This window comes from Gossypium hirsutum, chromosome A04 (genome assembly GCF_007990345.1).
Source record: "Gossypium hirsutum isolate 1008001.06 chromosome A04, Gossypium_hirsutum_v2.1, whole genome shotgun sequence".
Classification (NCBI taxonomy): Eukaryota; Viridiplantae; Streptophyta; class Magnoliopsida; order Malvales; family Malvaceae; genus Gossypium; species Gossypium hirsutum.
Genome location: NC_053427.1, coordinates 79,535,851 through 79,551,056, shown reverse-complemented (window position 1 = coordinate 79,551,056; position 15,206 = coordinate 79,535,851).

The following is a 15,206-nucleotide window of genomic DNA, read 5'->3' as shown; positions in this document are numbered from 1 at the left end:
TTATTATACTATTTTTATATATTATATAATTTATAAAATAAAACTAAATATATACTAAATATGTAATACTGCTCTAATGTAAACGTTAAAATAATATTAAGATAACTATATAAAAAATTTCAATAAATAAAAAATATATTAAATATTAAATAAAATATTATAAATATATTTTTTTAAAATATGGATGAGCCTAAAATGGGCTTAGATTAGCCTTTTGCTAATATCGGTGGACTTAGATAATTTTAAACTCATATTTTGGGTCGAGTTAAAGCAAGAATAAAGTATGCTAATATCATGCTTAGGCCTAACCTGGTCTAACCCATGAACACCTCTGGTCTCAGAATAGTAAAATTGTTTGTAAGGGTTTTTTGGAAAAATAAAAAATTATAAATTAGTATAATAATAAAACTACGGATAAAAGTACTATGGAGGTTTTTGTACTAAAAGTCAGATTACATTTTACTTCTTCTACATAAAAAAAAAGTGTAAATTAGACATTGTACGATAGAAGAAAGTACAAATTGATCATTCTGCTAAAAATTCTATCTATTTGTGTTGTTAAGTGATATTTTGGCTTTTAAAAAATTCATAAAAGTGATGTGGAATTAAAGAGTGAATAGAATTTCTTACCCAAAAAAAAAAAACCAATGAGCAAAATTGTGTAAAAGCACCATGGAGGCCTTTGTATCAAGAGTATGATTGTATTTTGCCTATTTTACTCAAGACATAGATAAATTAGTCTCTATATTATGTCACATGTACCTCATGTTGACATAACATTTTATCACATTAACAAATATTTTAAAGGTTTAAAATCTTTAAAAAAATAAATCATTTCTTATAATTATTTAAAAACCATGTTAAGGATGAACTTTGATAAATAATTATACAGTTCAAATGAACAGAAACAAATTGTCATGTTCATATTGGATCTGATTTTTTAAATAATTATAAATTAATAAAATTTTTTTAAAAGTTATTAAAGATTATAAGAAATTATTAAAATTATTTAAAATGGCCTACAAAATGAATTTAGACAACAATATTGTTGTCTAGGTTCAAATGAACACGGATACATTTGCGTAGGTTTAATCTAAAATAGTTTCTTAAATAATTATTAAAATTTATAAAAAAAGTTATTTAAAATGATTAATAATTATAAGAAATTATAAATATTTTTAAAATTTTAAAATTTAATAATAATAATAAATTACCATTAAGTGAGTTTACCTAGATGGAAAATGGAAAGCTAAAAGAATTAGGTCCTTGCGTGAACGAGTGAGACAACAAATTGAGAAGAAAAATGAAGCGTATAAAAAGGCAACCAACAAAAGGCAAAAGATGATCCATTTTGGTCCAGATGACGTCGTATGGATCCATCTTCGTAAAGGTTGATTTCTAAATAAAAGGAAGTTTAAACTTATGCCAAGAGCTGATGGCTGATTCAAGGTGTGTTTGAAACAATATGATGGTCTAACGCGGTACGAATTGTAAGACTAAAGTTTTAATCTTATGATATTAAGAGTTAAATTGCATTTTATTTCTTTTACATGAAAAAATATGTAAATTAGACCTTATACGTTAGAAGAAATTGCAAATTGATAATTATGTTAAAAATTCTATCTATTTGTATTGTTAAGTGATGTTTTGGTTTTTTTTTTAAAAATCATATAAGTGATGTGGAATTAAAAAATGAATAGAACTTCTCACCAAAAAAAAAAAGAATGAGTAGGATTGGGTAAAAACACCATGGAGGCCTTTGTATGAGGAGTTTGATTGTATTTTGTCCTTTTTACTCAAGACATGGACAAATTAATCTCTATATTTTGGGATCAAAGAATAAATTGATCATTGTATTAAAAATTCTATCAATTTCTACTATAAAGTGATGTCATGGTTGATAGAGTAGCCATGAAGCAACACATGGTGTGTCACATGTACATTATGTTGACATAACATTTTATCACATTAAATTTTTTTTTAAAATTTTTATAATCTTAAAAAAATTATAATTATTTAAAAATCATGTTAAGGATGAATCTGAACAAATAGTTATTCAGGTTCAAATGAGCAAAAACAAATGGTTGTCATGCTCATCTTGGATGTGGTTTTTAAATAATTATAAATAAATATGATATTTTTAGAAGTTATTAAAGATTATAAGAAATTATTAAATTTATTTAAGACGGTGTACAAAATGAATTTAGGTAACTTGTTGTCTAGGTTCAAATGATTATGGACACATTTGTGTAGGTTCAATTTAAAGTAGTTTTTTAAATAATTATTAAAAATTATAGAAAAGCTATCTAAAAATGATTAAAAATTATAAGAAATTATAAATATATTTTTTAAAATTTTGAAATTTTATAATAATAATAATAAATTACCATTGAGAGAGTTTGCTTAGATGGAAAAAGGAAAGCTAAAATAATCAGGTTCTTGCATGAACGAGTGAAACAACAAATTCAGAAGAAAAATTAAGCGTATAAAAAGGCAGCCAACAAAGGGAAAAAGATGATCCATTTTGGTCCAGATGACGTCGTATGAATCCATCCTAGTAAAGGTCGATTTCTAAAGAAAAGGAAGTTTAAACTTATGCCAAGAACTGAATGTGTTGAAAAAGGTGAATGATAATACTTACAAAATTGAGTTGCCTAAAGATTACAATGTTTTCTCTGTTCTCTACGTTCGAGACTTGTCTACTTTTGTGGAAGATAGCAAGGAGCTTTGATTTGGGGGGAAATCCTTAGATGATATGAATCATGAAGTAGATTAAGGGCCCCTTTGGATAGGTAGTGTGTTTACTTATAAATAGTGTAAAAATAGCAATGACGGTGAGATTAGAGTCTAGTTTAACAATGCTTTTCAAAAGTGGTTTTGGACTAAAAGTACTTTTGAACAAAAGTTAAAATTTTTTTACTTCTTCTTTTGGCCAAAACAGTTATCTTTCAAAGCAATTTTCGTCCTAAAATCACTTTTAAAAAATTCAAAAGTATCTTGTTTAGCAATGCCTTTATTTTAAAAGTACTTCTGAGAAGCACTGCTAAGCTGGCCCTAAATATTATAGCAATACTGTAGCGTGATACAAAAAAAAAGTTAAACGTACTGCCCTGAAAATAAACGCCAATCTAAAGGGACCCTAACTTGTCCTAGTTCAAGTGAATAATTTTGGAATAATAACTCTAAGGCATAACAAATGCAAGTTGAAATTGCATTACACTTGCAAGAATTTTCGACTCAAAGAAAATGAATCTAAACCCATTAAAGACAAGTCGAAGTTCATTTTATTTCTAGTTTGCAAGGACATGAAAGTTTCCTAATTAACTTTATAGTTTATTTAATTATATGCTTTCATTAAATAAATTAGAATGCATGGCTTAAAAAGTTAGTGCATGAATGAATATTAATTGCATGTATTTAATTAATTAAGTATGAATTTTGAAATTATGCATGCAAGATTAAATGTATTTATTTGGTCATTAATGTAATTATTAATCATGTGCTTAGTCTTTCAGTTACATAAATGAACATTAATTACATGTATTTAATTAATTAAGTATGAATTTTGAAATTATGTATGTAAGATTAGATGCATGTATTTGGTTATTAATGTAATTATTAATCATGTACTTAGCCTTTGAGTTTCATAGGTTGGAGGATGTCCCAAGTTGCTATAAATTAGTAATGAAACTTGATATATTGAATATTTTAAATTTTATAATTTGCTTATTGTAATTCTCATCCACTCTTGTTTAAGTAAATCTTTTTTATTTAGTGGCAGGTAACTTCGATTTTTATCACTTTTACCTTTTCTTTTCTTTTTTAAGAGTATGGCCAATCAAACCTAGTTGTTATTGTTTGTGGCGAAGGATTTTCTTTATCAACCAAGGCGGCTAGCCGTTCTTTCCTTTCTTCTTTTTTTTGTTTTCCTTTATTTTGAGTTGTAATTTTCTTTAAATATTTCTTCCAGTGATTTTTTATCCATGGCTCATCATTATTCCACTCTGTTCTAATCTCATTTTAAACTAGAATTAAGCTTAAAAATAACAAAAAAAAATGAAAGCTTCCAATATGGAAAAAGATCTAGAAAAATGAAATTAAAATCAAGTTTAAGTCATAGATGAAGGTTGAAAAACACCTAACTTGCAGGAAAGATCAAAATGAAGCAAAGAAATTAAAGAGAACTAAACTCTTTTACTCTTCCAAAAATTTCAAGGAGAGGTAGCATGACAATGAAAAATGTTGAAATTTGTTCTTGAATTCTTGTTAAAATGAAAAGTTTTCATGAAAATTAGCTACCAAATTCTAAAGCAACCAAAGAAATAAAGAATTTTGAAAGAAAAGCTAGAGAGGATATTTTGCAAGAAATAAGGAAAATGATCATGGAAATCACCCCCAACCGTTCCCTCTCTTGCATTTTTTTCGAAAATGGGTATTTCACTAACAAAAGCTTGATAAGGATCTCTAACGTGCTAAATCATAAATTTTAATACACATATTAACCCCTTTAATTTTGCTAACATTGCCATTTTGTTCATAAGCCTTAATTATTAACTTCTCTAAATTAACCCCTTAATAATTCAATTTATTAACTAATTACTTACTAATGGCACCCTAATCTACTATTGTAATCATTCCCGGAAACCTCTCAATTTAGCTTCCTAGAATGGCTCCATTTAAGAAATTCGGACCAAAATCGAATTTTTTGACAATATCAAATATCGAGTCACTACATAGTAGGTTCAACCATTACAAAATATATTTTTAAAAAAAATTATTTTTACAAATTCATAAAAGTTCAAAAAATTTAGAAAAAATAATAAAAAATTGGGTTGGTTCAAATGTTGAAGATAATGTTAAAGGGATAACTACTAAGCTTGAAAGAATTGATATTTGTAGATAGGAGAATCAAAATAAAAAAATGGGTAAAATACAAGAACAATCACCTAACTATCAAGTTTATCCTATTTTGGTTATCCAACTATTAATTTTTTCGATTTAGCCACTCAACTTTTTAAAATTAAATAGTTTTGTCTCTCTTTTTATTAACTTATTAACGGAAGTTTAACATGAATTTTTTCATTGGCCTAATAAGAAATTTACACCTCCAATATTTATATTTCTTTTAACTTGATCTTAAATAAAAAAATTCAAAAAATTTAGCTCTCAATATTTACAAAATTATAAAAATTATCAAATACATTTAGAAAAAATCTTTAAAACATGTTGTTAGGAATTGTTCTCTCTGATGCGCGGTATGGTAGTCTCTAGTGCCAAAACATGCTTAGAGTACATTCATTTCCTTGTCACTTGGTGAATTGTTATGGAAATTATTGAATTCAAGGAGTTGGAGGTCTGAGGAGTTTGAGTGGTAGTCCATTTTCTCCATGTTATGTTGGTTGTTATGGAAGAATCATAACTTTATGTTATTGCTAATAGTAATAATTGTGTACAAAAACTTGTAGATACAAGTATTATTTAAGTGAGGAGTTATGCAAAATAGACTTCAAACTGGCCTCAACTGAATCCTATGATGTCAATTATATGATGGTCACCACCAGAGAAAGGATGGGTTAAACTCAACACAGATGGAGCAGTGTTGTCCAATAACATTAGTACTTCAATGGGAGGCATTTTTAGAGATGCGGATGCGAGATGGTTGTGTGGGTTTTCAATTGCAGTTAGCAAGGAAATAATTTTTCGAGTTGAAGCGCAAGCTATGTGATAAACACATTAATTTACATAATTCTTGTGTCTAATTTGGTTTATTTCTGAATTAATCCCTACTTAATTGGTGTTTTTATGATTTAATCTTGTCAGGGATGTAATTGGTCAAAAACGAGCAAAAAGAGGCCAAATTGAAAGACAAATCGTTGAGTTGGGGCCAAATCATAAAGTTGGGAAGGCCAAGGATTTAACATCAATTTTGACTTTGTAAAAATCTAAAAATAGAAGATATTATTTTGCTTTATTATTTATTTTTATTTTTATTTTTATTTTATTAATTTAGAATAGGCTATTTTTAGTAACCCTATGTATATAAATAGGGGCTTTTAGTTTCCTAAAAAAATCATCCTTAATTTGTATTCCTTCTTCTACTTGGAATAGAAATGCTCTCTCTCTTGTATTTCCTTTTTCAATTTGGAGTTGGAATACCATTTCTTTTCTCTTCAATTTGACGTTGTAATTTGTAGCTTTGTCTCCAATTTTTGTTTCTTTTCCACAATTGGTTCAATTGCCTTCCAAGTCCCCTTTCCTTTCCAAAATTCCATCATCCTTCACACAAAGCCAAAACACAATCCACAACCTTCAAGCATGATTAAATTCATGTCACACTAAACCCCTTTCAATTTTAAGCCGGTGTTAACCCCGTCAAAAAAACCCGTGAGTTACGAACCCGAGCTGTTTAACTCCCAACTTTCGATATTTATTATTTCCCTGGATTAAGAGTATGACTTCGTCAACTCACAAAGTCAAGACAACACTAAGTCAAAAAAGACGTCGGTTGAGTTAGTGTGGCTAGACATACAGTTGGAATTCCGAAAGGATCGATTGTTTAATTGGTCTTCCGTGAACACATTCTGCCAAGTGGGGATTGTTGTTTGGTTCCGTCAAGGGAAGTAGTAACCGGATTTAAATGTCCCAAACGTTTGAGGGCATTGGTTCGAGCTAGGCTCTTCTAGAACGCAAAGTTGCCGGAGTTCTAAATCACGAGCGTTTCGTAGGTTGTTCAATCGGTAAGGGTTAGTTATAGGACGTTCCATAACTAATTTACACAAGGAAGAGTTGGTGTCCGAGGCGTCCTTGGTAGCTATAACTAGCTTATCGGAAAAGAGGAGTTCACCTAATTTCGAGGATCTAGTCAAAGACGGAAAAACCCGTGCTTAAAGCTGAGCTAAGTTTAATTGATTTTTCTTCAGATTACTTCGTTGTTCTTTTTATTTCATCTTTTACTTTTTACTTTTTTTGTGTTTATTTCAGGTTTCATATTTTATTTCCCCCCAAACATCGCGGGCACAACAACTGCCCAAACATAAATCTGGTCGAGAGATAAACAATTTTCAATAAACCAGTCTCTGTGGGATCGACCCTACTCCCTAGACTGCTTTAATTTGCAAACTAGGTGTAGGTTTATATTGGTGGAATTGACAGCCATCACTATGTTTGAAGGATTGCGCATAGAATGGGAGAAAGGATTCAGACAGTTAGAACTAGAATCCGATAGTGCACTTCTAGTGGAGACTTTGCTAAATAGTGGAGCTGCCAATAGTAGTTTGGTCTACTTATGTTTAGTCAATTTCCTTTTTAGACGAAAGTGAGAGAAAAAATTCCGTCATATTCCAAGGTCTCAAAATGCGGTTGCTAATCAAATAGCCAAGTACGTGAATAATGGTATACTGAATATGTTATTATTTATGGATCCACTAAATTCAGTATAAGAGATTTTAAAGTTCGGGAGTAATGCTTTTACATGGCACTACAAGAAAACAGACTTTTAGCGGTGCTTTTTTCATACAAACGCCGCTAGTTTTGGCAGATTTGAAATGTTCATTTTTTTTACCAATTTCCAACCCTTCTTGTATTAAATCCAACCAAAAACAGCAAATATAACATGAAATCAAACAAAAAACAACAAATGTAGCATAAAAAACAGAATAAAAAATATTAAATCTAAATGATACTTCAAATTCAACGAAAGATCTATGATGTGAATTAATAAATTAAGTATAACTCAAAACATTCTTACAATAATGTTAAATGTAACAATGTTAAAAACATTTCTTACAAGGAGAAAACTAATGTCTAAAATGGTGGCTTTTGTGACTGCTGAAACATCTGCATCATTTGCTGAAGCTGTAGCTGGAGCTCGTCGTACTTTTTACTCTGCTCTACTGCCATCGCTGCTGCCTCAGCCTCTCTCGCTGCTACCGCTGCCTCCCTCTCTGCTGCCTCTGCTCTAAGTTGTTGCTGGAGTTCTTCATATTTTCTTTGAACCTCGGCAATTTGCTCAACTGTGCTCGCTTGCATCTGAGCTATCTGGTCTCTTAACCTCTGAACTTCAGCTTGAGCTTGACTCCCGGAAGGCATGTATTGCTGGGAGCCGGATCCAAAATATTGGGTGGGGGTAACACCAGATCCTTGAAATCGAACCCGACTGTACCTTTCAGGACCCAAAACTTCAGTGATAATTCTATTATCAATGTTCTCAAGATTAACAGAACTATCAATCGAAGCAATCGCTTCGTACTCCGCTTTCTTCTCCTTTAGTTTCTCCTAATAAATCAATTAAAGAGTTAGAAACGAAATATATAATAAAAAGAAATGCAACATAACTTAACATTATTTAAAACTACTAATATACCATAATTTCTCCAGCTTCGGATGTCATAGGAGATCCATCTTTCTTCCTATGCGTAATCTCAAAAAGCTAAAGGTGACCAACTTTTTGACCTGACGAGACTTCCTACAATATAGTAGTAAAAATATTATTTAATAGTAGAAAGTCATTAATATTTGACAGAATTAATAAATTCATAATACCTCGGCCTCAGTTACAGAAGCAAAACTTCTCGAACCTGCCGTGTGCGTGAATTTTTGTTTTTGCCTACTACTTATTCCAACTCGCTCACGGTCCTACATAATGAAATTATTATTACGTATATAGTAAATACTATATATAAGAGTTTGGAAATACATAATACCTCTCCTTTCTTTGAATTCCAGAATCTAACCACATCTTCCCATTAGTACCTCAGCATTTCTGGTGGGACATTTCTCAATTTTTCCTCGAGGCTTATGTCTTTCTTAAAATATAGTTTTTTTCAAAGTGCTTTTATGGTCTCTCTATTTTTTACCCAATGCCTTCTTGATATAGTCATCGGAGACCTCTAAAGCAAATCTCTCCTAAAAAAACACAAGTTTAGAATGTAAATATAAATGAAAGTTAAACCGAAGTATTATAAACTACTTTAACGTTTTGTTACCTTAATATTATCGAGAGCCTGATTTTTATTGCTATCAGGCATGTGATGCCATGATTCGTAGTTGATGGGCAACATATTAGCATTTCGTGCTATAATGCCCAAATAGCCCGCTAAAAGTCGAGCTTCAGATCCAACAGGTTGACCATGACTATTTCTACTTACTTTGACACGCTCGATAGGATTTAATTCGTATAAATCTTTAAGTAGCGTACGTCCTAGACCTCTACGCGTCCCACCACTTTCAGCTGAAAAACGATATATTATTATATTAAAATTGAAAAATAAATCAATAATAAAAGTCAACACACATGTAAAATAAACTTAACATTACTTTGAAATTCTGCAGGCTCGTCAAGTATCTCCGGCACATTTGAAGATCCAACAACTATCTGCTGTTCACTATTTGCTTCTTCCGAATTTGGAGTATTCTGGACAATACTTAAATCTCATAATCTTTTTCTACGCATTTTTCCTGCAATACACATAAAATGATTAAAATTTTAGTAACAAATTACAACAATAATAGTACATGTAAAATAGTTAAATTATATAACATGACCAAGATTAAGATTATAGTATTACATATAATTAAAAAATCGTAAAATCTTACTACATCATTATTCGTAAATATCTTCATTTACATCATGTCGAACCCATTGATGTTGTGTACTAGTACTAGGGATATTTTCATCTAAGTTTTGTTCTGGAAAAGGCAATGTTTCTGATCTTTCGACGATGTCATCTCTACTTCCATTATCCATGTCAAACAAGTCTCTAGGGGTGTTCCGGAGTACAACATACCAACCCTCATCAGTTGGATCTTTCGAATAAAAAACTTGTTTCACTTGAGAAGAAAATACATATGGCTCGTCCATCAATTTTTGTCCAATGTGAATCAAGCGAGAGAAATTAACTATTGTAAAACCAAATCGATCTTTTTTAATTTCGCGAGCAGTATTAACATCAGCTTAATCGCATCGAAATAAGACAACTTTCCATCTACCATAGTAATCCAACTCAATAATGTCGGTAAGAAGTCCGTAATACTCTACATTACCCTCAACCAGATTACTATCCCTAGCACTAGCATAACTTGTAATTGAAGAATTAACAACAATTCCACAATTTTGAGTTCTCATTCTCTCGCGATATTTTGTATGAAATCTGTATCCATTGATGAGGAAGGCACTATATCTTTTTATTACTCTGTTCAGACCTTCGAAAAGCCATTTGACTTCGTCATTGACGTCCTTCCGACTCCAAACCTATTGAATTTAAAGTAAATTGAGAAATTATAAATGTATTATGTAAAAACATTCTTATTTGATTAACTAATTTTTGCGATTATATGTAACTTATTAACTTCAGTTACATACCGTTTGGCTTAACCATTCATGAAAAGATTCTGTGAATAACTTATTAATCTCTCGATGTTGCAATCTTTGAGAGCGTGCACGAAATCTCAAAATTTGTTTGTATTCACTATGTTAAAAACAAGTTTAATTGGTTAGAAAATAAACAAATTAAAACGACGAATATGTGAGGAAATTTTAGAACTTACTTGCATAATGGTTCAATTGAATCGTGGTGAAAAAGTACATATCGATGTGCTTGTATCCACGATATATCATCTAATTCTGCAATTTCAACTTTGTCGATTGGTTCTCCATAACTTTGGAATAAATAAGTTTCGGCCAAGTTATGATCATTGAGCCCAGCATTTCTACTTGGTCTATTCAATCGTGTTTTAACATCTTCTAAATATCTAAAATAGAAGGTCATGCACTCCTCTACCAAGTAGCCTTTAGTAATTGATCCTTCTGGATAACACTTATTGCGACAATAAGATTTCAATTTGCTTAGGAACCTAAACACGATATACAATATTTATCAAAAGTTGTAACTAAATGTATAGAGGTGAATGAATGAATACTTGACAAATAAATTAGCACCTTTCTATAGGATACATCCATCGATAAAAAACCGGTCCACCAAGTATTGCTTCTTGAGGGAGATGGATTACCAAATGCACCATAATAGTGAAGAAGGAAGGTAGAAAGATCTTCTCCAAATTGCATAAAGTCAAAGCGGCTCGATCCTGTACTTTCTCAAGTTATTCAACATCCAAAACTTTGCCACAAATAGCTTTCATTATATTAGATAGTTCAATTATACAAGACGTTACATTTTTTGACATACAGCATCGTAAAGCAACTGGGAGTAAATCTTGCATCAAGATGTGGTAATCATGTGATTTTAATGAATATAATCTTCGATCTTTAAGACTCACACATAGAGATATATTTGACACATACGCATCTAGGACCTTTATATCCTTCAACACCATGCAAAACACTTCTTCCTTTTCCTTTGACATTGAAAAAATAAAAGGCGGCAACCGATATGTCCCATTCAGAAGTACTTGAGGATGAAGATCACGCCGAATTCTCATGTCAACTAAATCAAGTCGACTCTGAAGATTGTCTTTTGATTTTCCATCGACATTCAAAATTGTCCCAATTATGTTCTCGCAGACATTCTTCTCAATATGCATGACATCAAGATTGTGGCGTAAAATGTTGTGCTCCCAATAAGGCAACTAAAAAAAATACTCCTTTTTTTCCACAAGTCTGCCTCATTAGGATCATCCTCTTCGTCAGATTCATCATCAGATTCATCCCTCGATCTTCTTTTTGATTGCGTGTTAGGTGGTTGATTCAGCTTCCCATAACTGAAGTTGATATCTTTTAACATAAACAAGATTTCAGATCCAATGGTCTGCTCAGGAGCTCCTCTGTACTTTTCAATACCATCAAATAGAGTCCTCTGAAATCTAAATTTATGATTTCCATCTAACCACCGATGATGGCCCATGTAAGAGAACTTCTTCCCATTATACAACCATTTCGAACAAGTTTGCGCAGCACAAAAAGGACAGGCATAACGTCCTTTAGTACTCTAACCCGATAAATTAGCATAAGCCAGGAAATCATTAATTGTCCACAACAAAGCTGCACGTAAATTAAAGTTCTCCTTTCTCAATACATCATATGTCTCAACACCCGACCATAACCGTTTTAACTCTTTAATAAGTGGTTGCAAATAGATGTCAATATCATTTCCGGGACCTTTCTCTCCAGGGATAATCATTGATAAAATAAATGAAGATTGCTTCATGCAAATCCATGGAGATAAATTGTAAGGAACAAGCACTACAGGCCAAGTACTGTACGAAGTACTCATGATTTTAAAAGGATTAAAGCCGTCAGCTGCTAGCCCAAGCCTCACATTTCGAGGATCACTTGCAAAGCTTGTAAATTTACTGTCAAACGATTTCCAAGCTAAAGAATCAGCAGGATGCCTTAATAATCCATCATCGGTTTGTTGATCATTATGCCACCTCATAGAATCGGCCGTCTTTGATGACATAAAAAGCCTTTGAAGTCTTGGTATTAGGGGAAAATATCGCAAAACCTTGACTGACTTCTTTCTTAACTATGCCCCACCTTCATCCGCATTCATATCTTCTATATTCCCATTCATCCAACGAGACTTACCGCAGTCTTCTGATCACCCCAGTATAACATGCAGTCATTTGAGCAACTATGAATTTTATCGTACCCAAGGCCCAAATCTTTTATTAGTCTCTTCATATCTTGACAAGACTGGGGGATTTTTGCAAATGGAAACATCTCTCTCAGAAACTCTAGCAGCATTGTAAAAGAGTTTTCGGTCCACCCTCTCAAACATTTTAAGTGAAATAGACAATGCAGAAGGACAATTTCGAATATTTTGATCCCTCGTAAAGTTCTTTGTTCATTTCATTAAGTAAATTGTAAAACTTCGCCGCTTCTTCATTTGGCTCCTCATCAGGTGCACTTGTTTCCGTTTTGCCCAAAACATTTCCACCAATATTACAATCATCAGATGCAATAAAGTCAGGTGGAAATGATTGCTCACCATAACTGTGCATATTAAATGCATCCCGCAACATACCTTCCGTGTCATCTTGTCTAACATACTGATGGTAAACAGTATCAGGATAAGTCGGATTAATCATTGAAGAAGTTCCACTAGATGTACACTCTCTATGAAAAATCCATTTTGTATACCCCCGAATAAAGCCATCAACAATTAGATGTTCGTAGACAACTTCACGGTAATGTCAATTGATGTTGCCACACTTCTTACAAGGGCAAAGAATCATATTCTCTTGGCTTGCATTTTGAAATGCAAAATTTAGAAAAGTTTGTACTCCATTTCGATAGGCGTTGCTTACCCTTGACAAATTCATCCAACTCCTATCCATTTCGTAGTTCTTGAAATCTAAAGTTTACAATAAATTACACAGGTAAGTTGTTTATTTATAAGTATAATTAAGTTATGTAAGTTATGATATGATATATATTTATGTATTATGTAAGTTATGTAAATTATGTAAGTTATCCGAATTATGTAAATTATGTACGATATGATATATATTTATGTATTATGTAAGTTATGTAAATTATGTAAGTTATCTGAATTATGTAAATTATGCACGATATGATATATATTTATGTATTATGTAAGTTATGTAAATTATGTAAGTTATCCGAATTATGTAAATTATGTATGATATGATATATATTTATGTATTATGAAAGTTATGTAAATTATGTAAGCTATCCGAATTATGTAAATTATGTACGATATAATATATACTTATGTATTATGTAAGTTATGTAAATTATGTAAGTTGTTTATCTTATGTAAATTATGTAAGATATGATATATATTTATGTATTATATAAGTTATGTAAGTTGTTGATGGGATTGTGATTGTGTTGATTAATTATTTACAAGTTTAGATTAAATTTACAAGTTTAGGGTTAATTAATTATTTTAAATTAAAAATAAAATAAAATATTTAAAAAATAAAATAAAAGTAGACAAAATATTTTTAGTGATTAAATTAAAATCAAGTAAAATATTTAAAATAAAACTTTAAAGACATTTTAATTTAGTTAGGTAATTTAAAAAATAAAATAAAAGTAGACAAAATATTTTTCGTGATTAAATTAAAATCCAATAAAATATTTAAAATAAAAATTTAAATACAATTTAATTTAATTAGGTAATTTAAAAATTAAAATAAAAGTAGACAAAATATTTTTAGTGATTAAATTAAAATCAAGTAAAATATTTAAAATAAAACTTTAAAGACAATTTAATTTAATTAGGTAATTTAAAAAAAAAAGTAGACAAAATATTTTCTGTGATTAAATTAAAATCAAATAAAATATTCAAAATAAAACTTTAAATACATTTTAATTTAATTCGGTAATTTAAAAATAAAATAAAAATTTTAAAATAATGTTGGAGAAAAAGTCGGCCATTATTGTTATTTTAATAGACACGCAAGCTACGGAATAAAATAACATAATCAAATCTTTATCAGTTCTGCTTCCATATTTCATTAATAAACTATATATATTACCTTTTTCACAACTAATTTGTACAAAAAAACATGGAAATAAAATTAGGCCCAAAAAAGGAACATGGCAAACTGAATGGCAGATAACAGAAAACATAATGCAGAAAACTAGATGGCAAATGTAAAGTAAAATGATCCAATATTTGAAAGGAAAATCAGCAATTAAATCTGTATAAAATCGGAGCCCCAGAAGATTAATTTTTCCAACATCATCATGATGGAACTATTATTGATGAGAATTTTGAACTAAAACGTACCTTAATATTTTCAACAAGCTGGTCTACTCCACTCTCACCAGGAAACAGAGGCTGGAGTCAGAAAAATAGTATTTGTTAATTAATTGAAAGTGAAAATGCATATAAATAAGCCAAGAAAGTATGCAATTCACATGTGCTCGATAGTACCTAGAACTGATGTAAGATATGTTTGGTTCCCCTTTCACTTGACAAAGTAGTATTTCAACAACTTGGTCTACTCCACTCTCACCAGCAAACAAAGGCTGGAGTCAAAAAAGCAGTATTTCTTAAGTAAGTTAAAGCAAGAATGCATAGGAATAAGATAAGTAATCAACCTTCCAATTTGGTATAGTTTAATCGACAAGGTGGCCCTTGGTGTTTCAATTATTAAACATTGATTGCGAATGGAAAAGAAATGATTTTTTGTAACAAATGTCAAATGGCTGAGAATAGACTAAGGAAGACTCCACAGGACATTCCTCTTACACAAATCTGTCCTTTTTCAAGGCA